This window comes from Meriones unguiculatus, chromosome 8 (assembly GCF_030254825.1).
Source record: "Meriones unguiculatus strain TT.TT164.6M chromosome 8, Bangor_MerUng_6.1, whole genome shotgun sequence".
Lineage (NCBI taxonomy): Eukaryota > Metazoa > Chordata > Mammalia > Rodentia > Muridae > Meriones > Meriones unguiculatus.
In genome coordinates, this window is record NC_083356.1 from 51,615,496 (window position 1) to 51,640,159 (window position 24,664).

Consider the following 24,664-nt stretch of genomic DNA (forward strand, 5'->3'; position numbering starts at 1 on the left):
TGTTCCCTTACTGAGGGTATAGCTTCCAAACCTGAACACCCACTACCACAGTCCTGTGAATACCTTATGGCTTTTCAAGGCTCTAGGACCACAACATAAAACCAGACACACTAAATCTGTTAGAAGAAAAAGTGGGGAAAAGCCTTCAACTCATTGGCACGGGAAACAACTTCCTGAACAGAACATCAACAGCACAGGCTCTAAGATCAGTAATCAATAAATGGGACTCCATTAAACTGAAAGGCTTCTGTAAAGCAAAGGACACTATCACTGTCGACAGAAGAAAACAACAGTCTACAGACTGGGAAAAGATCTTCACCAATCTTTTATCTGATAAAGGGCTCATTTCCAGAATATATAAAGAACTGAAGAAGTTAAACAGCAACAAATCAAGTAATACAATTAAAAAATGGGATAGAGAGCTAAACAGAGAATTCTCAATAGAGGAATACTGAATGTCAGAGAAACACTTAGAGAAATGCTCAAAGTCCTTAGTCATCAAGGAAATGGAATTCAAAACTACCCAAAGCTTACAATCATCCAAATTGAGCTCATTTATGTGTGTGTGTGTGCATGAATAAATATGTGAATAGTTACATATAGTTATATATGGTAACATTCTTACCATATGGAAGAAGCAACTCATAATTAAAAAAAAAAAAAAAGCAAACCCCAAGATCCAAAATTGGAAGAAAAAAGAAAAAAAAGCTCAGTGTTCAACATCTGGGTCTCACTCATCTTCCAGAAAGGTTTTCTGGGCCCTGCCTTATCTTCGAAGTTCAGAATGGCTCCATTCCACACTTAATTTTTGGAAGAAATCCCATTTCCTGGGGGCTCTGGAGACTTCACCTTCACAAATGTCTTCTCAGGACTTCTCTGCAAGGACTCTAACCCAATCATAAATGGTGAAGGCTCAGCTGTTTTCAATGATAGATACCTCATGCCTTCAAATTCTGTACAATGAGGAGGACTTCTGCATTTGACAAATTCTGCTTGCCAGTGAAACGTAGCTTTGACCCACTCTGTGGCACAGCTTCTGTGTGCTGACAGTCAATACTTCCCAAGTGTTTTCACCCAAATGATGCTAACATCCTGTTAAAGGTCACAGACGTTTTTCAGCCCGAGATGACAAGCCTTCACTGTTCTCATGAGTCATAGATTCCACTTCCATGGATTTTTGATTCAGTCATATCACACAAATATCTCAGATATAGTTTTTGAGAGAATCTCAATCTTCCATGTGAAACGTTACAAGCCAGGCTTCCATCAACATAATTTCTCAGCATTCTTACTTTCAAATCTTCTATTGAGCTGCCCATTAATGTCAAAGCCCTTAACAGATTTTTCCGGCCCAAACTTTAGAATAGTTCTAGAAGCCCCCGAAACAAACTCCAGATCTACCACAGCAATGTGTCAGTCTTGATAACAATTTCTGTCTTATTCTTTTTTTCTGCTGTTATGACAGACACCATTAACAAAAGTGATTTGAGACTGACATAATTTATTTCATCTCAGAGGTTATAGCTAATCAACCAAAGAATCAAGGCAGGGATTCAAGGCAGAAACTTAAAGCTTTAAATCTGAAAGAACAAACATTGTAGTGGTTTAAATGAGAATGTCCCAAAGGCTCAGATGTTCGGGCACACAACTCACAGTTGATGAAACTCTTTAGGGGTATGTAAAAGGTATGGCCTTTTTGGAGAAAGTATAGAAGAAAGACCTGAAGGTGGGCTTTGAGAGTTTAAAGATTTTCAGCAATTGCAGGCTGTTCTCTGCTTTATTAGTTTGGAGGGCTTTGTTTTTGTGGTGTCCACCATGCTCTCTGACTCTTATACTCTTTGTGCCTCCTCTTCCCTGGGTTCCCTGAGGTCTCAGGGGATGGATTTAATGGAGACATCTCATTTAGGGCTGAATATTTAAGGCTTCTAACACCCCATAATGGCTGGCTAGGGATCTCAATTTTTTTCCCATCTGCTCCAGAAGAAACCTTTTCTGAAAATGGCTGAACAGACCACACATCTATGATCACAGCAGAATATCATTAGGAGTCATTTCATAATATTTTTTGTGTGTTTTGTTTTGTTTTGTTTTGTTTTGTTTTGTTTTGTTTTAGAGCAGCAGTTTATCCTAGGCCCCTTAGCTACCTGGTCTCTGGAGTTTCCTAAGTCAGGCAATGTCAGGTTATGATTGCATCTCCTGGAGTGAACCTTAAGTCAAATTATTTACTCTTGGTTACTACCACAAGTTTTGTGTGCCACCATTGCCCATTGCATATCTTGCAGACAGGACACCACTGTAGGTCAAAGGATTTGGCCTAGGTTGGTGTTCATATTTACCTTTTGGTCGCATGCAGAGAACCTTTCTGTAACAAAGACTCTAGTATGAAAGAATGAAGACTGTGCAGGTATCAGTATCAGCTCAGCTTCTTCAGGTTCAATGAATGATGCAGGAGTTGTCTTCAGCAATGAATCCTTGCTGTCAGTATGTCGGGAGTAACCTACTGGCTTGTTTGGCGGTCTCTGTGAGCCCTCTTTTGGCCAACAGCTCAATTAGATTTAATTCAATCCTGTAGAGGTATTTTCTTATGTTATGAGTGGTGTGGGAAGGACCAGCCCATTTTGTGTGGTGCCTCCCCTGGGTTGGTGGTTTTGACTTTTATAAAATAGCAGTCTGAGCAAGATGTATGGAATAAGCTAGTGAGCAGCCTTACTCCAGGACTTCTGCTTGAGTTTCTGCCTCCAGTTCCTGCCTTAGTGATTGCCTGCTATGAGAAAGCAGAAGTGAAGTAAATCCTTTCCTCTCCAACTTGCCTATGGCCACAATGTTTTATCATAGCAATAGAAAACCTGATTTAGACCTCCTTGTTTAGGAAAAGAATATCTGCTCTCATGAAACAGAATATCAAAGAAGTTGAAAAGCTTCTTTTTAGAACCGAAAAGAATAATACACTCTAGCTAATATTTTTTTTATAAACAGCATTTATTTGAAATGTCTAAATTGGTGAAAATGCAAGTGGAGTAGGTAATATTTTAAATAAGTAAGTATTATGAAATATTTTGCATAATCACAGATTAGATAGAAAAAACATTCCGAAAGAAAAGATTCTGATAAAGCAATTTACTATAAATTGTACTCTGTGATATTTTAAGATTTATCACAGTTTCTTTGGTATACTTTAAATTTAATTAAGGGAAGCTACTTGATGCTTTTCTTGTTAAATTTTATATATGCCTCTATTACTTTCTTATATTATTTTCATTTTTGTTTCACAGAAGCTTATTTATTTATTAAAATCAAAATGGCATTAATAAAAAAGGAGTAAATTTCATATTGTTTTAACTTTCCTAAAGTAACAGAAAATAAAACAAATAAAGAAAAAATATTGGTAGGACTATGGCTACCTCCTTGCAGTTAAAAATATAGCTATGCAACAGTTCTTATTTTGTTAGAATCAGGAACCAAAATCTGACATGGTTTCGAGAAATCCCTTAGTTCAATGTGTCGCACTCTGGGAACATCACTGCTATTCTCTGTTCTGACAGATCACATAGAATTTTCAGATTAGTATGTAACTGTTTATAATCTGTTGAGTTGATTCTGACATGTCCCAAATGTGTTGTATAAACATGGTTCCTAGTTTAGTCCTGTCACACAAAAATTTTTTATCATAATTCTTTATGACAGATATTGAATGTATTAACATAGATTTTTTTATCTCTACACCATTCTGTTTTGCCCAGATGAAAATAAATAGATTTGTCAAACATTCTTCAAATGATTTCCTTCTCAGCACCCAAAAGACTGCATAATGCCGCTGCATATCTATAACTGAGTGTCAGTTAAATAGGTAAAGAAGTAAGGACTAAGCTGAAGGAATATGTTAAGACAGGAAACTTTCATTACTTGCTCTCTAGATTCAGACTCCTACCAGTCTTTCTTGTTTTATACTTTGATTACACACACACACACAGGGTTTAAGTAAACATCCTAACTACTTGAATGCTGCCCCTGTTCTAGGAAATTGTTACCATAAGCCTAGTAGAAATTATAATAATTGAAGACATTATAATTCAACTCAAATAATGACTTTGCAGTCATGTCAGACAAAATAAAGTGTTTTTTAAATTGAAAATAATTATTGTAGACCTATGTTAAATGATGAGATTGATTATTTTCTTTGTTTCATTGAAAATAGTATTTTTCTCATATAATATATCCTCATTACCGTTTCCTCTCCTTCTACTTCTCCAGCTCCTTCCCATCAATCCCATTTTTATCTCCTCTCTTCCCGTTCTGTCACTCATTAAAAAACAGCATACCAAAAAAAAAAAAAAAAAAAGGTTTCTATGGGTTAATAAAAAATAAAGCATACTGTAATAAGACAAAACAAAAACTAACACAACAAGATTGGACAAAACAAATTAACAGAAGGAAAAGAACCAAAGAATAAGCACAAAAGACACACACCTATTTGCCCATACACTCAAAATTCCATCAAACATTGAACTGTAAACCATGTATATATCATGGTTTAGAGCCATTGAAGCAGGACAGTCTCCCCAAGCATGGTTGGCTACCATAAAAAGCTAAAATGTTAAGCTCAGGATGCGAGGCTAAGCACTGCACTCAGGATCAGCCGCTTTGGACCCAGAGAAGAGCATGTCTGATTGCATGCGGGTTGATGCCCAGGTCCCGCCTCTGAGAAAAAGGTATCAGAGGGGTCTGATGGATGCTCTTTGGGTGGATGACACCTAAATGAACATCGGTACAAAGTCCCATTTTATTTCTAATATCAGAGATCAGACCTCTACTCTTGCCTGATGCATCTAAAACAAAATGGGGGAACTGTAGAGAGCTGCGTAATGCTGCGCCTTAAAGATGGAGCTGGTTTCCGCCTTCCACCTTGCCGATGGTGAGTGCTCTCTGTCACAAACAACTCCATATTTGGCTAAGGCTGAGAATCTGGCTTGCTTCTGTGTATGTGGACCTATCTGCATTGCCCACAAGGCACGCTGGGGTTGGCTACCCAGAGGCTATTTAAGCTGTGGGTCAGAAGATTGTTCAAGGTTCCTGAATAAACTGCATTGAGAAGAAAAAAAACAACAACAACAAAAAAAAACTTTATATGCCATATTCTGTAGATCTCTGAAGTTTTTAAATCCCAGCTATTTTATCAATCTATAATTTATCTGAATAGGCAAACATTACTTGTTTCTAGCTGTTTACTATCTGATTAACTCTTAAAAACATTTACAAGAGGTTAAATAAAGCTTATTTTGTGAAAAAGCTTTGATTGACTATTAACTTGCATTTCGTAAATATCCTAATGGTTTCTAAAGGCAGCTTATACATATATATATATATATATATATATTAAAAGAGAACAAAATCAGTATACATAATAATAACAACATACTATTTTTTAAAAAGAAGAACCCTAACCCAACAATAAGAGATAACAAACCTCCAAACACAATATAGGGATGCCTGGGGATACAAGCTACCCTTAAGTGTAATTTGTTTCCAAGTGACGCTCCCTTAAGAAAACTATAGTTTCCTTTGCAAGTGGTTATAAATTAGAGACTGTTTCTGAGTTAACAATGGGGGTATGTTCCTGGACCCTCAGGTCCAGGACTGCAATTGTGAAAACTTTTGCAGGCTCTGTTCATGATCTATGTATGTAGATCGTGTTAATTAGAGGGGAGGGGCATTGCTGTTTTTGTTTGTTTGTTTGTTTGATCTTTCTGGGATGGGATTACCTGACTAAGGTTGTTTGTTTTTTTTTTTTCTTTTCCAGTTCTTTCCATTTACCTGCAAATTTCATGATTATATTTTTTAAGGCTGAGTACTATCCTTTAATGCAATTGTACCACATTTCTTAATCTATATTCTGTTGAGGGGCATATGAGGTTATTTCTTCTAAATTCTGACTGTTATGAATAGAGCAGCAAATGAACATAATTGAGCAAGTATCTCTGTGATAGGATGAAGTGTCCTTTAGTTACATGGTCAAGAGTGGTATAGCTGATATCCCGAAAGATCAATTCCCATCCTTTTAGGAACAACCACACAGATTCATAGTGGCTGTACAAGCTTTCAGTCCAACCATAAATGGAGAAGTGTTTCCCTTGCTCTACACCCTCATCAGCATGAGCTGTCACTGACATAAATATGAAATTTCATGGTTTTAATTTGTGTTTCCTAATGACTAAGCCTGTTGAACTTTGCCTTAAGTGTTTCTTGGCCATTTGAATTTTCACTATTGAGAATTCTCTGCTTAAATCTGTACCTCATTTTAATTAGATTTTTTTTATGTATATTTAGTTCCTTGAATCATTTCTATTGCCTACTTTCTTTTCTATCAGGTTCGGTGTATCTTGTCTATGTTGAGGTTTTTTAATCTCTAAGGAACTGAGCTTTGTGCAGGGTGATGAGAATATATCTACTTGCATTCATCTACATACATTTCTACATACATGTAGACATCCAGTTTGAACAAAATATTTCATATAATTTAAGGCTATTTTGTAATATGTTGTTTTTTCTTATATTTTTCTCACTCTCTTTGTCATTTGTATGTAGTAGGGCTAATGAATTTGTGAGTTAATTTTGTTTCCAGCTACTTAATGAATTTGTGAGTTAATTTTGTTTCCAGCTACTTTTCTTAAAGTTTTTATCACTGTAAAAGCAGAATTTTTAGGGTCAAATACGTATGACACTCTTATGTCAACTGCAAAGAAAAATACTGTTTTAATAAATTCCTTCCACTGTTTTTGTTATTGTAGATTTCTTCATTTCCTCTTTAATGATTTCTATCATATTCATAAAGGCTGTTTGAAGTTTGGAGGATAAAATCTATCTGACTGTTTCAGCTACGTTGTAACATTCACAGCCTGAGGTGGTAGGGTTGCTTGACTCTAGTGGATACGTATTATCCTGGCTGTTATTGATTGAATTTGTATGCTGGTGTCTAGCCATCTGGGTTTTGAAAGAATGTAAACCCAGGTGATGACCTCTCATCTTGCCTTTGTTAACTGAGGGTTTCCCCATTCCCTCCTTGGTTTCTGTTGTGTACTTGATTGTTAGAGTAGTGTGGTTTCTGTGTGTTGCTGAGATGGGACATTCTACAGTGATCCTGAAAAGTGTGGTCCCTGCGATTCTGGGAAAAAAAATATTGGGAGCTGATACTTAAAAATGGAAATGAGCTAGGAAGAAGTGCTGATGAGGTCTCTGGATTGAAGAAAAAAAGCTTTTTTATTTATTTTTTTTTCTTTTAACCAGGATCTGCTTAGTCCTCTGTCCTCTGGAAAGCGAGCAGAAAATGAGAAAAGGCCACAACAGTTAGTCTCATATAGAGCTGGGAGGTGACATGGTAGGTTCAGATATGAAATTGAGGAACGAGAATGAAGATCATAAGCTCACTTACCTGCTTTACTGGACTATTTGTTTCTCTGTCGTTCTTGGCTTCCAGGTTTCCAGGGAAAGCATGCTGGAGTTGTTTGTTCTGTGCTAACAAGGATGAGTGGGGATAAAGTTTGGAGAGTAAAATCTGTCTGACTCAATAAAGACTGGAGTAGAGTACAGTGGAACACAGGTGTTCTCCTCCAAAAATGAGGGTTATTCTGGGGGACTGAAACTGCAGAATGGAAAGAGTCACGCCAAAGTTAGTAAACGTGGCTTCTCTGATTGGAGTGGCCTGTAGATTCTTAGGGAATGTTTGCAGAAGTGAGGGTCTGGGGTAAAGGTATGAGTTGGGGGAAGAAAAGGTGAGTGTTGATGGGAAGAAGATGAGGCCGCAGCACGTGGTCTTCTAGAGAGTGGGGTGTGATGGAGGATTGGATTGGAGAAGAGGTGAGAGAGGTGAAGATCTGCAGTTAGCCTACCTGCCTCCATGGCTATAGTACCCTGTGGGTGTCAAGAAATACTTGTTGGAGGTGAGAGCTGGGATAAAGTAATGAATGGAGGGAGAAAGATTAGAGGAAAATATTATATGTTGCTCACTGGAGATGGGGCAAGTGATAAAGGGAAACTGGAGCAGGTGGTGTGCTGCAGAGCTGTGGATATAACTTGGCAATCAGATTGGGAGTATAGATAGGGAAAGATTTGCAGTTCGCATACCTGTATCTCTAGCCTGAGAAAAGTATTTGTTATTATATATATTGTAAATCATATTATTATATGATGTATATCATATATATATTATTACACATCATATGTCATATGTGTCTATATAATTTAATAATATATAATAAATATATTGTATATATAAAATGGTCATAGGGAGTGCTGGGGATATCTAAACATGTGGGCTTCAAAGATAAACTTTCCAGAGTTGGTTTTCAACTTCCTTTCTTTTTCTCTGCAGATGCACTGTGCACTCCAGGTTCTTAGTTGTGAGCTTCCGCTTGATTCTCTTGTCTCTGCCTCTCATCTCAGCTTTGAAATGCTGGGATTATAGCTGTGAATAAGTCCATCTGGTTCTTTACCCAGGTATGTCGATAGAGGAACTCAAAGCTTCATGCTTTCAGTCTTAATATTTGTACATACTGATCCAGTTCCCTGGCCTAAAATGAAATTTTTTCAAATGTAATCAGATTGATTCTTGATTCTTCTCTTTATCTACTCTTACATTCCAGCTATGAAAGTGAATATATTTTGGCATTTAAAAAAAATAAAAAGATAGTTATGCTAGAATTCATTAAAATGAAATAATTTTGGACACTTTCTGTTTCTGTCACCACTGATGCAAAATGAAATAATTGCCTCATTTATATTTATCTCCTTTTTAATTCTTGAGTTCCACACCTTGATTTTTGTCAGTTGAATTATAAATTTCTATATAAACTATTTAATTCCTCTTTTCTGGTTGCAACTTACAAATTATTTTCATCTTTTAAGTAGAATTATTAATCTTTAAAATTATTTTAGCTGTTGTACTCTAATTTTTTTTATTGATTTTTGTTTGTTTTTAAGGATTTATTTGTGGTCTTAATGCTTGTGGGCAAAGGTATGTCTCCAAAAGGACACATTTTGTTTTGTGTTGTTTCGTTTGCTTTTACTCTAAACCCCTCACTTTAAAGAATGAGTACCTCCCAGTTACTAATTGTTAAATGTAAGTCTGAATGACAGCAGAAGAAATGCATTTGTCTCTTCTGTTTATTCTTCACAAGTTAAGTTTGTCTATTCCTTGGCCTTCATAGGTCACTTAGGAAATTTCTAAATACTTACAAATCATCTTATAAAATTGTTTGAAACAAGGTATCTAGACACTAGAGTAAAGATCTGTTTGAGATGTGAAATGTAAGAGAAGATATAGGTCAGAACACCAACTGCTGGTACCCCACGAAGTGAAGTAGTCTAGAGACATATAGCACACTATCAACAGTCACTAAAATTGAACAATATAGTGGCATTTGATAAGAAAAGAGTATAGATAAGGCAAACTCCTAGGAAAGAAGAAATCGTGAGAGATTAGTGATATTGTCGTGTCCATAGAGGTCATTTCTCTATGAATAGCTCTACAAAATCATCGTAGCTTAATTTTATATTTTAGATATACACAGTGAAGCTTAACTGAACTTCAGACTTTACAGTACTTCTACTGTCATATGTTAAACCTTAGCACCACATTTTCATAAGTAAGACAGCATAGTATCAGCCCAATGAAAACCAAATATATCAGTGGAATCTGAATGAATTGGAGATTCCAGAATTTTTTTTCCACATAATATGTATCATGACTGTGATGATACATCAGAGACTCAAGAGGAGATGTAAAAAGTTCTCTTGTAGTGGGGAGAAAAGCTACGTTATGCTCTACAAATAATAGCTATACAACAGAAAATTATGCTGATCATGACCGGTTAATACTCTCAAAGTTATCAACTAATGTAATTGGCTAGAGTTAGTGTGACCTTATTTTCCTCTTGAGACTCTTATTACAATGAATACACATTATTCAATACTTTAGAAATCATCATTCAATATCAAATATATCTGGCAAATACAGTACAAATGAACTCTTTTTTTCTGAATTGTATGTTTTTCCACAGAAAATCTTTTTGCTTTTGCCGAACAACTATTCTAGATATTTTTTATCTTATTGATACTCTCAGAGTATCTTTTCTTATCCTGAGCATATCAATCCAAAAACACACACCATATCAGTATGTGTTTCAATAGTGGCTAAATTTAGAACTTCTGATGTCAATTATACCTGGTATTTGCTTGCATGGTAAAACATACTTCTAATTCTACTGTTGGGGATAATGAAACTGGGAGATTAAAATTCATAAGATCAGCTGTAGCTACATAGCATGACCCTGCTTCCAAAAAAATGTAATATGCCTAAATTTCAGTATGTTTATAAAAATATTAATAATAAGGTATCTAATATAACAACTCTCCAAACTAGCATTTGCACATGGTTACCTGAATTCACTTTCCTTTGGAATATTTTGTTGTGTCACTCCTCAATTTCTGTATGCTTTGTTCTCTATTTCTCAGTTATACTTATAATACTTATTTCTAATGGATTTTAAAGAGCAGTTAGCTTTGGTGCTTATCATTCGTGCCTGACCTTTAATATCTCGTCTTTCGCTTAGTTTTATATAATTTATTCTCTCTGAACTCATCCACTTCCTCAAGAATACCTTTCTTCAACCAGTTCAATCGACCTGAATTGTTTGGATTTTATTCCTGTAGGGCTTTTATTTTGATCGTTCAACTAAACTATTCCTCTCAAATCAATCTCATTTCTTTTTTATTTCTAAACACAATCTGATTCTAAGACCTAAGTATTCCAGGCTCAAAAATTCATGCTGCTTTTTACTTTTCAGTAATTTCAGTTTTTTAAATCCTATTTCAAGTCATAAAATGACATATCATTTTAATAATCAAGACATCACTACTCTTTAATGTAGTCTGCAATGTTAATAGTAAAACATACAAGTTGAATGTCACAGAAAATTAAGTTCTAGCCACAGCATATGACACTAAAATTTTAAAGTCAATTTGATGTTAAATAATGAGTACTGATAGCAATGAAGTGGAGAATATGACACATGAGTCACAAATTATGTTTCCTTGACTAGTTTCTTTTTTGAGCTTAGATGTATAATTTAATGTTATTTTATTTAAATATTTCTAAGTTGCTTGGTTCTAAGCTCTTACTTCAGCCCTCCTAGCCATCAGTTCTGATATTGGGAATGAGAAAATACTCAGTAGTACTTTAAAATTCCAATTCTTTGGTTCCAAGCTTTCTTAAGTCCTGAGGCTAACTCATAAAGAAAAGAAGGTATTTCTTTGCCTCGCATCTTGCTGCCACCTCACTAAGGACTGATTTAATAGAATTTTTTTTCTGTTATACTGTGGCCAAGTTCCAAAAAAAAATAGTTAAATATGATACTGAAGGAAAGAATACATAATATTAAAACAAAGAGAAAATACTGAAACCAACCTTTGTCACAGGACAGACACTGGCATAATCAGGACAAAGAATTTAAATTAATTGTGGGTAATATGTGACTTCATTACTATTCAATTGCTGCAAGGAGACAATGTAGTGAGAGTTTTGGTTTCCTTAAAAACACAGTTTTGTTATGTAAATATATATATATTTTTAATCTCATGTGTGGGATATGGGGCTGCTTCAGATTGTTCACAGCCATTAACTATGACTGTCTCATGCATTAGCAGGGGCATGATTTTTGCCAGCTGCAGACAGTATAATATGGGGACTCTGGAGATTATATGAATGCTGAAGCCCAATGAAAACTGAGGGTGCTAAGAATAAATAAGAAGAAGGAAAAGAAGAAGGCTGATGCTTCCCCCTGCTGCTCCTGGTTACTGTTGTTGCAGTTTGATAAGAAGAAATTGAAGATATCCTGACAAGTCAAAGATTTTATTTGCCCCAAAGCACCTGATGACCCTAATCACAGAAGGAGGCTAAAGAGACCTAGGACCCCAAAACAGAGCCCAGAAAAGGTGAAAAGGGTAAGAAACCCAAGCCCCATTGTCCTCCATCCCAAGGATGCCTGTGTCACAGAAACAAAGTCCTGCAGAGTTAGCAAACTAACTCAGTGGAGGTGAGCTGGGTGTGGGACCCAAACACCATTGTCCTACATCCTGAGGAGGCCAGTGTGGTGCCAGACCAGATTTTGGCTTGGAGATCTCTCTGCCTGCTCCTCATCTGCCTGGCTGGCATGGGTCACAGACACAGAGCCAAGCAGAGGTGAGCTGGGCACTGAACACAAGCCCCATCATCTCCCAACAACAAGGAGGCCTGTGTGGCACTTGACTAGCTTTCAGCTTGGAGATCTTTCAGCCAACTATCCACCTGCTTGTCCACCTGGGGCACAGACAGTACAGCCAAGAGAGGGGACACAAGGCCCACAAACACCAGACTCAACCAGATGGCTAGAGGACATAGTAAGAATACGAGCAACAAAACTCAGGGCCACATGGCACCACTGAATACCAGTGGCATAACCACAACAAACCCTAGAGATACAATCATACCCAAAGCCCAAGAAAAAAGATTTTAAAGCTAAGGTTATGACAATAGTAGAGACTGTAAAGGAGGAAAATGAAGCTCTCAAAATAGACATGAAAATACAAGCAAACAGGTGAAAGAAAAGAACAAATCCCTTAAAGAAATTAAAGAAATGTAGGAAACTACAATCAAACAGGAGAAGGAAATGAATAAAACTGTTCAAGACCTAAAAATGGAAATAGAAGCAATTAAAAAAAAACAGTCTGGGACAATCCTGGAGGTGGAAATGCTAGGGAAGAGGAGAAGAACTACAGATAAAAGCATCAACAACAGAATATAAGAGATGGAAAGAGAATCTCAGGGGTAGAAGATATAATTGAAAAAAAATGATAAATCAGTCAAAGAAAATGTTAAATCTAAAAACTCCTGACACAAAACAGCCAAGCAATCTGGGACAATATTAAAAGTTCAGACAAAAGAATAATATGAGTAGAAGAAGAAGACTCCCATCATCAAAGCCCAGAAAATACCTTCAAAAAAACATAGAAGAAAACTTTCCCAATCTAAAGAAAGAGAGGCCTATAAACATACAAGAAGCTTACAGAACACCAAATAGCTTGGACCAGAAAAGAAAATCACCCTACCACATAATAATCAAGACATTAAATGGACAGAACAAAGAGAGATTAAAGTCTACAAAGGAAAAAGACCAAGACACATTTAAAGGCAATGCTATCAGAATTATACCTGACTTCTCATAAGAAACTCTAAAAACCAGAAGGGCCAAGAAAGATATCTTATAGACACTAAGAGACCACAGATGTCAGTACCAACTACTATACCCCAAATCACCATCAATGGAGAAAACAAAATATTCCATGACAAAAACAAATTTAAACAGTTTCTATCCACAAATCAATCCCTAAAGATGATAATTGAAGAAAAACCCCTACCCAAGCAGGCCACCTACACCCAGGAAAACACAGGTAAGAAATAACTCCACATCAGCAAAACCAATAAAAAAGGATTCACACATACACACACACACACACACACACACACACACACACACACACACACTACCACCACCAATATAAAAATAACAAGAAGCAACAAAACTGGCCATTATATCTCTGAACATTAATGGCATCAACTGCCAGTAAAAACACACAGGTTAACAGAATGGATACAAAAACAGGACTCATCTTACTGCTGCATACAAGAAATACATCTTAGCAATAAAGACAGACATTACCTCAGAGTAATGGGCTAGGAAAATGTTTTCCAAGCAAACATACTCAGAAAGCAAGCTAGAGTAGTGATCCTAGTATCTAATAAATTAGATTTCAACCAACATTAGTCAAAAGAGATGGAAAAAGACATTTCATACTCATCAAAGAAAAAATACACCAAGACAATGTCTCAATTCTGAATATCTATGCCCCAAATGCAAGGGCACCCTTATTAATAAAAGAAAAATTACTAAAACTTAAATCACACATTGAACTCCACACATTAATACTGGAAGACGTCAACACCCCACTCTCTCCAATGGACAGATCATCAAGACAAAAACTAAGTGGGGAAATAAAGAAACTAACAGATGTCATGACAAATGGACCTAACAGATTTCTACAGAACATTTCACCCAAACACAAGAAAATATACTTCTTCTCAGCACCTCACAGAACTTTCTTCAAAATTAACCATATACTCATCCAGAAAGCAAGCCTCAACAGATAAAAGAAGAATGAAAGTATCCCCTGCATCTTATCAGACCCACTAAGAAGTAAAGCTGGAGCTCAATAAAAATAGAAACAACAGAAATCCTACAAATGTATAGAAACTAAACAACTCCCTATTCAATGATCACTGGTTCAGGGAAAGAACAAAGAAAAAAAATTAAAGACTTTCTAGTATTTAATGAAAATGAAGGCAGAACATACCCAAACTTATGGGATACCATGAAAACAGTGCTAAGACGAATGTTCATAGAACTAAGCACCTAAATAAAGAAATTGGAGAGATCCCATATTACTAATTTAGTAACATACATGTAAGCTCTAAAATAAAAAGAAGCAAAAACACCAAAAAGGAATAGACAACAGGAAATAATCAAATGCAGAACTATAATCAATAAATTGGTAACAGAAAGAACAAGATAAAGAATCAATTAAACCAAGAGCTCGTTCTTTGAAAAAATAAACAAGATAGACAAACCCTTAGGTAAACTAACTGAAAGCCAGAGGAAAAGTATCCAAATTAACAAAATCAGAAATGAAAAGGGAGACATAACAACAAACAATGAGGAAATCCAAAAAATCATAAGCTCTTACTTCAAAAGCCTATATACCACAAATTTGGAAAATATTTTTTTAAAATATGAATGATTTTCTTGATAGATTTCACCTACCAAATGTCATTCAAAAGTAGGTAAAACAGTTTAAACAGTCCTATAACCCCAAAGAAAATGGAAGCAGTCATCAAAATCTCCCAACCAAAAACAGTTCCAGGTGGTTTTAGCCCAGAATTCTACCAGACATTCAAAGAGGAGCCAATACTAATACTCCTGAAACTACACTACAGAATAGAAAATGAAGGAACATGGCCAAATTCATTCTATGACACCACAGTCACCCTGAGACATAAACCACACAAAGACTCAACAAAGAGAGAATTTCAGAGCAGCTTCACTCATGAATATTGACAAAAAATGCTCAATAAAATACTTGCAAATCTGAGAATACATCAAACACATCATCCACCATAATCAAGTAAGTTTCAACACAGGGATTCAGAAATGGTTCAACATACGAAAATTCACCAATGCAATCCACCATATAAACAAATTCAAAGAAAAGAAATCACATGATCATCCCATTAGATGCTGAAAAAGCCTTTGACAAAATCCAATACCCCTTCTTGCTGAAAGTCTTCCAGAGATCAGGAATAAAAGGCTCAGACCTAAATATAATAAAAGCTATATACTGCAAGCCGATTGCCAAGATCAAATTAAATGGAGAGTAATTCAAAGTAATTCCACTAAAATCATGGACAAGACAAGGCTGCCCACTTTCTCCATACCTCTAAAATATAGTACTTGAAGTTCTATCTAGAGTAATAAGACAATTAAAGGAGATCACGGAGATAAAAATTGGGAAGGAAGAAATCAAAATATTGCTTTTTGCAGATGATATGATAATGTATAGAAGCCACCCCAAAAATTCCACCAGAGAACTTCTATAGGTGATAAACAGCTTTAGCAAAGTGCTGGATACAAGATTAATTTAAAAAAATCAGTAGCCCTCCTGAACATAATTGAAAAATGAGCTGAGGGAAACAGATGGAAAGAGAGGAGGAAGGAGGACGCCACGATGGGTGAGTGTGGAGAAAAAAAAACACATGAGCCAAGAGGAAGGACTCCAATAACGGTGTGGAAAGGCCCAGATGAAGAACACAAGCAAATACCATGGGATTATGGACAGAAGGTGGTCCAGATAGAAAGGACTAAGTTGGATGGCATTGGAGGGAGCTGGGAGATGGATGGTAAGGTTATTTAGACAGTGAAAGGGAAATATCTGCCCAGCCCAAGATGTCGCTGGAACACCAGAGTCTCCTGTATGTACTCACGGGGCACTGTGGGGCATTGTGGGCTCCAAGAAATGGCGAGTCTGGAGGGGACACTCCATCATATCCATCAGGCACTCCATCAAAGAGAAAAGCAAAAAAGGAAGGAAAAGAAGAAAAAAAGAAAAAAAAAAAAAAAAAGCTGTGACTGTTATGGGTTCAGAAGGAGCCACACACTAACCTCTCAGACACTAAGCTCAGACTGAAGGAAGTTTATTGAACACTGAACAAAAACTGACCGGTCAGGCCCCTAATCTGGACTCAGGATCCAGACTATGACCAGGATGTTTCTAAGGCAGGTTTTTTAATACAAAAAAACTAACCAAACAACCAAGTAACCAGGTGTAGGAAGTGAGGGGAGCAGCATTACGTCATTTTGACTAGCTAAACATAATTGATTTTGTCCCAAGTGCATTGTGTTGTGTGTAGGTAGCTAGACAAAGCACTTGACCTGATTGGCTGGGGAGCTCTTGGGGGTTCTCCAGCTTTCTGGGAATAAGGAACATAGCAGGTTGTTTCAGTCTTTACCTCAAGCAGAACATGCATTTATCACCTGTTGTTTTATTCTAAGCAGCAAGCATTGAAGTACTGAATTGTATCCTGGTTTCTGACAAGAAGGCCTGAGAACCTGAACTTAATTTCACTTTATTATCAAAATGGAGACGTGGAGGCAAAATGTCTTCTGATATGCTAAAGGCAGCAGCAGGTATTAACAGAGGAGCCACAGTTATGCTGGGAATTAAAGCAGGTCTCAATGAAGGACTATAGAGGTTAAGCAGGTTACAACAGTGAAACCAAAAGCAGGGTGTTTCACAGGGAAAAGAAACCCACTACTCTTTGTGAGAGGTGACAGCTGGAAGTAAGAGTGAAAGGGGAACTTAACGTTTTAGGAAGCTGGAAAAGAAAAACTGTAAGCCAGACCTAGTGGAGCACCTGCCAGAACACAACTCCCAGGACTCGCCCTATCATCCACACCTTGAAATACAAGGCCAAGAAACTGTTCACCTACAAAATATTGGAAGAAATGTGTGTGAAAGAAAGAAAGAAAGAAAGAAAGAAAGAAAGAAAGAAAGACAGAAAGACAGAAAGAGAAAAATGGGCTGAAAAAATTTAAGGAAACTACACCCTTCACAATAGTCACAAATAATATGAAGTATTTGGTGTAATTTTAACCAAGCATGTGAAATAATTGTATGACAAGAACTTCAAGTTTCTGAAGAAGACATGAGAATATTGAAAGATATCCCCTATTCCCGGATCAACATAGGATTAACATAGTAAAAATGGCCATCTTACCAATCTACAGATTCAATGCAATCCCCATCAAAAAAAAAAAAAAAACCTCTTTACATATATTGAATAAACAATTCTAAATTTCATATAGAAAAATAAAAACCCAGAATGGCTAAAACAACCTTATATAATAAAAGAATTTCTGGAGGTATTTCCATCCTGACATCAAGCTCTACCACAGAGCAATATTAATTAAAACTGCATGGTACTAGCATAAACTGCCTGATCAATGAAATTGAATTGAAAATACAGAAATAAGTGCACACACCTATGGATACTTGATTTTTGACAAAGGAGATAAAACTATACAATGGAATAAAAGACAGCATCTTCAACACATGGTCCTGGTCTAACTAGATGTCTACGTATAAAATAAAAATGCAAATAGATCTATATTTATCTCTCTGATCAAAACTCAAATCCAAGTGGATCAAACACCTCAATAAAACAACAGATACACTAATTCTATTAGAAGAGAAATTGGGGAAGAGCCTCTAACTCATTGGCATAGGGGACAACTTCCTGAGAGAACACAGGCAGCTCAGGCTATAAGATCAACAATTAATAGCTGGGAATCTCTTGAAACTGAAAAGTTTCTTTATGGCAAAGTACACTGTCAATAGAATGAAACAACAGTCTAGAGAGTAGGAAAAGATCTTCACCAATTCTACATCTGAAAATGGGCTAGTATCTAAAGTATATAATGAACTCAAGAAATCAAACACCAATAAACAAAAGAACCCAATTGAAAATTGGGGCATAGAACTAAACATGGACTTCTCAAAAGAGGAATATCAAATGGCAGATAAGCACTTTAAAAAATGCTCAACTTCTTTAGTCATCAGGGAAATGAAAATTAAAACAACTCTGAGATTCCATCTCATACTCATCAGAATGGATAAGATCAAAACCTCAAGGACAGCACATGCTGGTGAGGGTATGGAGAAAACTCTACACTCCTCCATTGCTGGTGGGAATGTAAAGTTATACAACCACTTTGGAAATCAATCTGGCACTTTCTCAGAAAATAGGGAAGAGTGCTCCCTCAAGACCAAGATATGCCACTCCTGGGCATATATCCTAAATATGCTTAAGCATACAACAAGGACATTTGCTCACCTGATGTTCATAGCAGCTTTATTCACAATAGCCAGAACCTGTAAACAATCTAGAAGTCCCTCAACTGAAGAATGGATAAAGAAACTATGACATATTTACACACTGGAATAGTACTCAGCTATTAAAAACAAGGAATTCATGAAATTTGCAGGCAACTGGATGGAACTAGAAAATATCATCCTGTGTGAGGGAACCAAGACCCAGAATGACACACATGGTATGTACTCACTTATATGTGAATTTTAGCCCTATAGTATAGGATAAGCATAATATGAGACATAGACCCAAAGAAAATAAGTAACAGAAGATCCAAGGGAGGATGCATAATTATCACTCCAGAGGGGGGAAATAGAATAGACAGAGGTAGTAGTGGAAGAGAAGGAAAAATGTGGGAAAGGGAGCACATAGAGCTAAGAAAGTGAAAAATGGACCTGATACCTAAGTCAGGGTTGCTCCTGGGAGGATATAGGGGTACTCAAGCAAAGACTCCTCGTAGCAGAGGCCATAGAGACTGAAGAGGACACCCATTAACTAGACTAGTCTTCTGGCAGAGGGAGGGGAACATCAACCCACCGACAAAATCTTTGACCAAAATTTATCCTGCCTAAAAGATGTGCAATGATAAAGATAAAGCTGACAAAGCAGAGATTGAGAGAATGCCCAACCAATGTCTGGACCAACCAAAGACTCACTCTATTAGAGCGTGCCCACCCTGACACTATGAGCAAAGCTCTGCTAAACTTGAAGACAGGAGCCTGACAGAGTTGTTCTCTGAGAAGTGCTACCCAGCAAAGCCTCAAAACAGAGGCAGAGACTCACAGCCAAACACTGTATAATATGTATACCATCTTGTAAAAAAGTGGGAGGCTTCAGAATAGGACCAGGAGGTGACAGGAGCTCCACAAGAAGACCAAGAAGCTGACAGGGCCTGCTGAGACAGAAGAATCAACCAAGGACCAAGCATGAACTGGATCTAGTCCCCCCACAAAGATGTAGCAGATAGACAGGTTAGGCCTCATGTGGCTCCTCTAGTCAAGGAAGTGGGGACTACATAGGGTGCAGACTGATTTGGCAGCTTTTAGATCACTTTCCCCTGTCGGGACTGCCTTGCCAGGCCACAGAGGAAAAAGTCAAGCTCAGTCCTGATACATCTTGATGAGTTGGGGTGGATGGGAAAAGCACTCCCTTTTCCGAGGAAAGGGGGATGAGGAAATGGAAGGAAGGATGGGACTACAAAAAGGATGTAAAGTGAATTTAAAAGAGAGAGAGAGAGAGACCTAGGTCCATTTATCTCTAAACTTTGGTCTTTCCTATCTGGTGTTGGGGTGTTAGAAGTGATTTTAGTGAAGAAGGGAGATAGAAGTACATGTACCCAAATAAAATAGATTTAAAAGCAAGCTAACAAGACAACATGACCAAGGCAACTTATTAAAGAAAGCATTTAATTAGGGGTTTGCTTACAATTTTCGAGAGTTAGTCCATGGTTATCATGGTGGAAGCAGAGAGAAATAGAGTTGGAGTAGTAGAGAGCTTTAAATCCTGATTCTGATCTACAGCCAACACTTGGAGACAGGGAGTGGTAGAGAGGAAGAGGGGGAGCAGGGGAGCGGGGGGGGGGGGGGAGGAGGGAGATGGGGGGTACCTGATGTGGGCTTCTAAAACCTCAGTTCCACCCCTAGTGACACACCTCCTCCACAAAAGATAACATCTACATCTAAAAGGCCAATCTTCCTAATCTTTCCAAACCTCTGTCTGAGGCCTAACACTCAAGTATTTAAGTATGTCAGTGTCATTCTCATTCAAACCACCACATACTTAAGATGATATCATATACTAAACCAATGAAAACTAAGCAGAATAAATTTGAAGAAATTTTACACTAACTTACGTGGATGTAAGTATATATCCTCTACAATTTATTAGAAGCAATCATGACTTGAATGTGATTTGTCATCAAGTCAGACTGACTTTGGTGTATGAAAGACATTAGTCAGTACTTGGAGACCTTATTTATTTATTTATTTATTTATTTTTATTTCACATTGAAAAGAAAATATTATTTTTCACTTTGTAAGTAGACTTTAAGAATGTTGCTAATTCTTCTACAATGCTTAGTACTTCCTCCCAACAAAGGCATAAATACTCAATTTTCAAAGTTAATAGTGCCAGAATTAGGAAATACTTCTTTACACAAATCCCTATAAGCTGTTAAATTAAGAAACAGTTCTGAATGTTCCCTGAGGATAGAAAGCAATTGCTCTAGTATTTAAAGGCGGTTGAAATAATAGGAACTCTTGACCAACAATAAGAAGTTTTCACAAAATACCTGTTAAAATATCTCAACACATGCTGAACAGTCAAAAGAAGCTAGATGCATTCAGAGTTATGAGAAATAGGGATAATTGCAGTGGAAGGAGCAATTACTTACTTGTTTTCTTAGCCTTTCAAATTTTAAACATACATACTTGACATGATGATATATCTAATACATTCTTTAAAAATATTTTTCTATTATTGATGTAGATAAAATTTAGAAAAGCATAATTTATAAAGGTAAAACTGTAGTATGTTAGGGATAATAGTCCTGAAGTGAAAGTAAATAAATTTTAATCTTTAATCCATTAAGTATAATTCCTTATAAGAATGAATTATAAAATTTATTCTATTCATTTCTGAATAGCTGCTCACTTGTAAACAGATATTTTCATCAATTGTTGCTGTACATAAAAGTTAAATATACATAAATAGTATTGAAGATAGTGAAGAGCACATAGCACAGTGTGTACTTGTAAATAAAATCTGTATCTAGACAGATAGAGAGATAATAGATAGAAACTGGTATGTATATAAATATATAGAGATATAAACTGGTACATATATGTATATGTATGCATGTGTGTATATTATATATACATAAGTGTATATATATATTTACATATATATATATTAATTTATATCTGTTGAAGGAACAGACAAAACATCTTTAGAGATGAGGTACAACTTTGTTTCTATTTGTTTTTTGTTTTGCTCTGTTTTTTTGCAATCAGAAATAATTTTATTCTGTTTTTTTTTTTTTTATGAAAATGCCAAGTTCTTCTCCATTGACTGGGTAGTTCCAATTAGAATGCCATGGTATATTGAGAAGCATTACAAATTAGATATGTCATTGTCACATATTTCCAAAATAATAAAATTCTCCTAAAAAGGATCAACAGTAGGTACATTACTAATGCCATTCATAAACCTAAAACATCTCCAGCTAATGCACCTGGCTGTAAAAATAGCAATATTTTGTAATAACAACAAACCGCAAGTCACCCAGCCGGGAAGACTGAACTGGTTCACAGTCTCCTCCCCCCAGCTCTCAGATGAGGGTATGGTACTTAGATCACTGAATCTGCCTGACAGGATGTTGGAGAGGAACGGCCAGTGTACTAAAATGTGTGCTGGTCAGAGTAGTACTAACACCTGCTGGGCGACCCAGGCCTGGTCCCCCTCTATCTCATCTCTCAAAGCCTCTGCGTTCTGCGTATCTGAAGTGGTAGGCTCTGGGATCCTATTTAAAGATTCTGGCAAAAAGCCTCATTATTTCTTGGTGGTTTCAGCCTGGGCTCTTGGGCCCCAGAGAAACTCATGGCTAGAGGATTGCTGTCTGGCACTTGCCCTTACTCCAGGTACCCTTCTGCACAAAATGCTCAGTGATGAGTCTCCTGGGCTCCTGTACCTGAAATGGTCCTTCCTGACATACAGTCCCATTTTATTCAACATACACCACAGCACCTCCTCACTGACAGTTATCCTCTATGAAGATGGAAGATGATGCATAGTATGATTATTACCAGGCCTGTCTTGGGTACACCTGGGAAACTATGCTGCATTCCATCACAGGTGATCCCAAGGGCATGGGCAAGGGGGGATTCTTTCCACTATGTCAATGCCAAACATCAATCTCAAACAGTCTGTGGCCTTAGTAAAGATCAGAGGGTGGTGCTCCTCATAATCGAGGATGACCATGAACAGAATTTATGCCTTGGATGTCAGCTGCTTCCTCCTGTACTTGAGGAGAAGGAGCAGAACCAAATCAACTATCTTTCTATAAGGGCATCTTGTCAGGGGGAGTCAGGGTCCTCCACTTCACTTACTTGGCTGCCAGAGGCCTCCACAGATGGTGCTCCTGTGGCAGAGCCAGGGGCAGTGGGGGAAGAGGAGGCTCTCTGAGCACTACGGGGAAAAGCCAGCGTTTCTCCAACAGACACCTCCCCTGAGGAGGGGGCAATTGCCTCTACCTTCCCCTTCCTCAGCTATGGGACCTGGGTACCCGTCAGGCCCCTTGTCTCCCTTTGGGACTGAGTGCTATCCAGGAGGGTGAAGCTCTGGCTGTTCTCAGTGGGACCCATGCTGACTTCCTTGGGAATACAGGCAGGACATCATACAGGTCATAAGAATGAAGACTCACAGGCCTTGAAGAATGGCTGGGTCCAGGAAGTTCTATGGAATCCCAGTGTCCAGCTTCCTTAAGTCAAAAGGCTATTTCTGCATTTCTAGTAGAAATTTGATACCTTCTCTGTCAAAAACGCCTGGCACCCTCTGGGCTCTGAGTCCAAAGGCTCACCTTCCTTGACTAGGAAAGCACTGAATAATCTTCTCCCTGCTGGGCATAGTTTTTAAAGATGAGCTGAAAAGGTAAAAGGAAGAGCAGTGAGATAGCTCAGTGGGTAAGAGTAGTTGCTGGTAAATCTGAGAATCTGAGTTCTTTTCCAGAGACCAATTTGATGAAAGTGAGAACTGCTCCTTCCAACTTTTCTTCTGATCCCCAAGCATATACCACTGCATGAGCTATGTGTTGAAGACCAGCTGAGACTTGTTCTGGGGAAAAAGTGAGACGGTAGGCATGGAGTAGGTGAAAGGGGCCAAAAGCTGATAGCTCCTGATATGAAACTTTGAATTTTTTTAACTTTTCAGGGCTCAGGGTCTGTTCTTTGTAACTGGAGAGTTATTTAAAACTCTTTTTAATTCTTTAGGGGCCAGAATTAATAAATTAATTAATTTGTTTATTTATTCACTTTGTATCTCTGCTGTAGCCCCTTTCCTAGTCTCCTTCCACTCACACCCACTCTCCCTCTTCTCCTGCTATGCCCTTTCCATAGTCCCCTGATAGGGGAGGTCCTCCTCCCCTTCTATCTGATCCTAGACTGTCAGGTCTCATCAGGGCTGGCTGCATCATCTCCCTCTGTTGCCTGGCAAGACTGCACACCCCAGGGGGAGATGATCAAAGAGCCAGAATTCTTTAGAAACCATAACTGATGGACCCATATGAGAAAGAGAAGAGAAAGTGGAAAAGAATCACATTCACACACTCAGTGGATGAAGCAGAACAGCTCCAACAAAAAAGTTTTAACAAGCCTCAACAATTTCACATATGCATAAACATATACATACACACATGTATACAGAGAGACAGGGAGACAGACAAACAGACATATATTTGGTGGATCCTGAATGGAGCAAAACTCTGACAAGCAGACTGCGGGAGGCCCCAAGCACCTTACATGTATTCACATGTATACACATGCTGGGTGTATAGAGCAAAGCTCTAACAGCCACAGACAGACATCACACATATTTGGAGGACGGTGGAACTCCAAAGAACTAGCTCCCATGAGCAGGCTCCAATAGGCTCCATCCCCCTTCTTACATACATAATACACATGCACACAAATTGGGTAGATGGAGCAAATTAGAGTGGCTCCAGCGGGTTGTTTTTTTTTTTTTTTTTTTCTCTCTAGCTCATTTTATACATAAGAAGAAAAATTACCTATCAGCCATAAAAGCAATCATCAAAGAAAACAGATAAACTCTTTACAACAGAGGGAGTTGCAGCAGACTTATTGATTTCATGTTTTTCTACCTAAAATTGTATCTAACCAAACATCTTTATCTATCTTTCAAAGCAATATTTTTTTATGTATCTTTCACTCCACAAGTTCAAAGAAATAGTTGTTTTTTGTTTGGTTGTTTTTTTGTTGTTTTTATGTCAAAGGTTAACCAGGTTTTGACCAAAAAACATATCTTAGGTCTTATTTTTGAAGTCCTATAGATTTAATCATGGCTTTTTTTTTTTTATGAGACCCG

General features: G+C 37.3%; 1 pseudogene; it reads right to left on the reverse strand.

The window, feature by feature from the left end:
- Nucleotides 1-22,034: 22,034 nt before the first annotated feature.
- On the reverse strand, nucleotides 22,035-22,929 carry LOC110565141 (melanoma-associated antigen 10-like; annotated as a pseudogene).
- Between the last annotated feature and the right edge of the window lie 1,735 nt (nucleotides 22,930-24,664).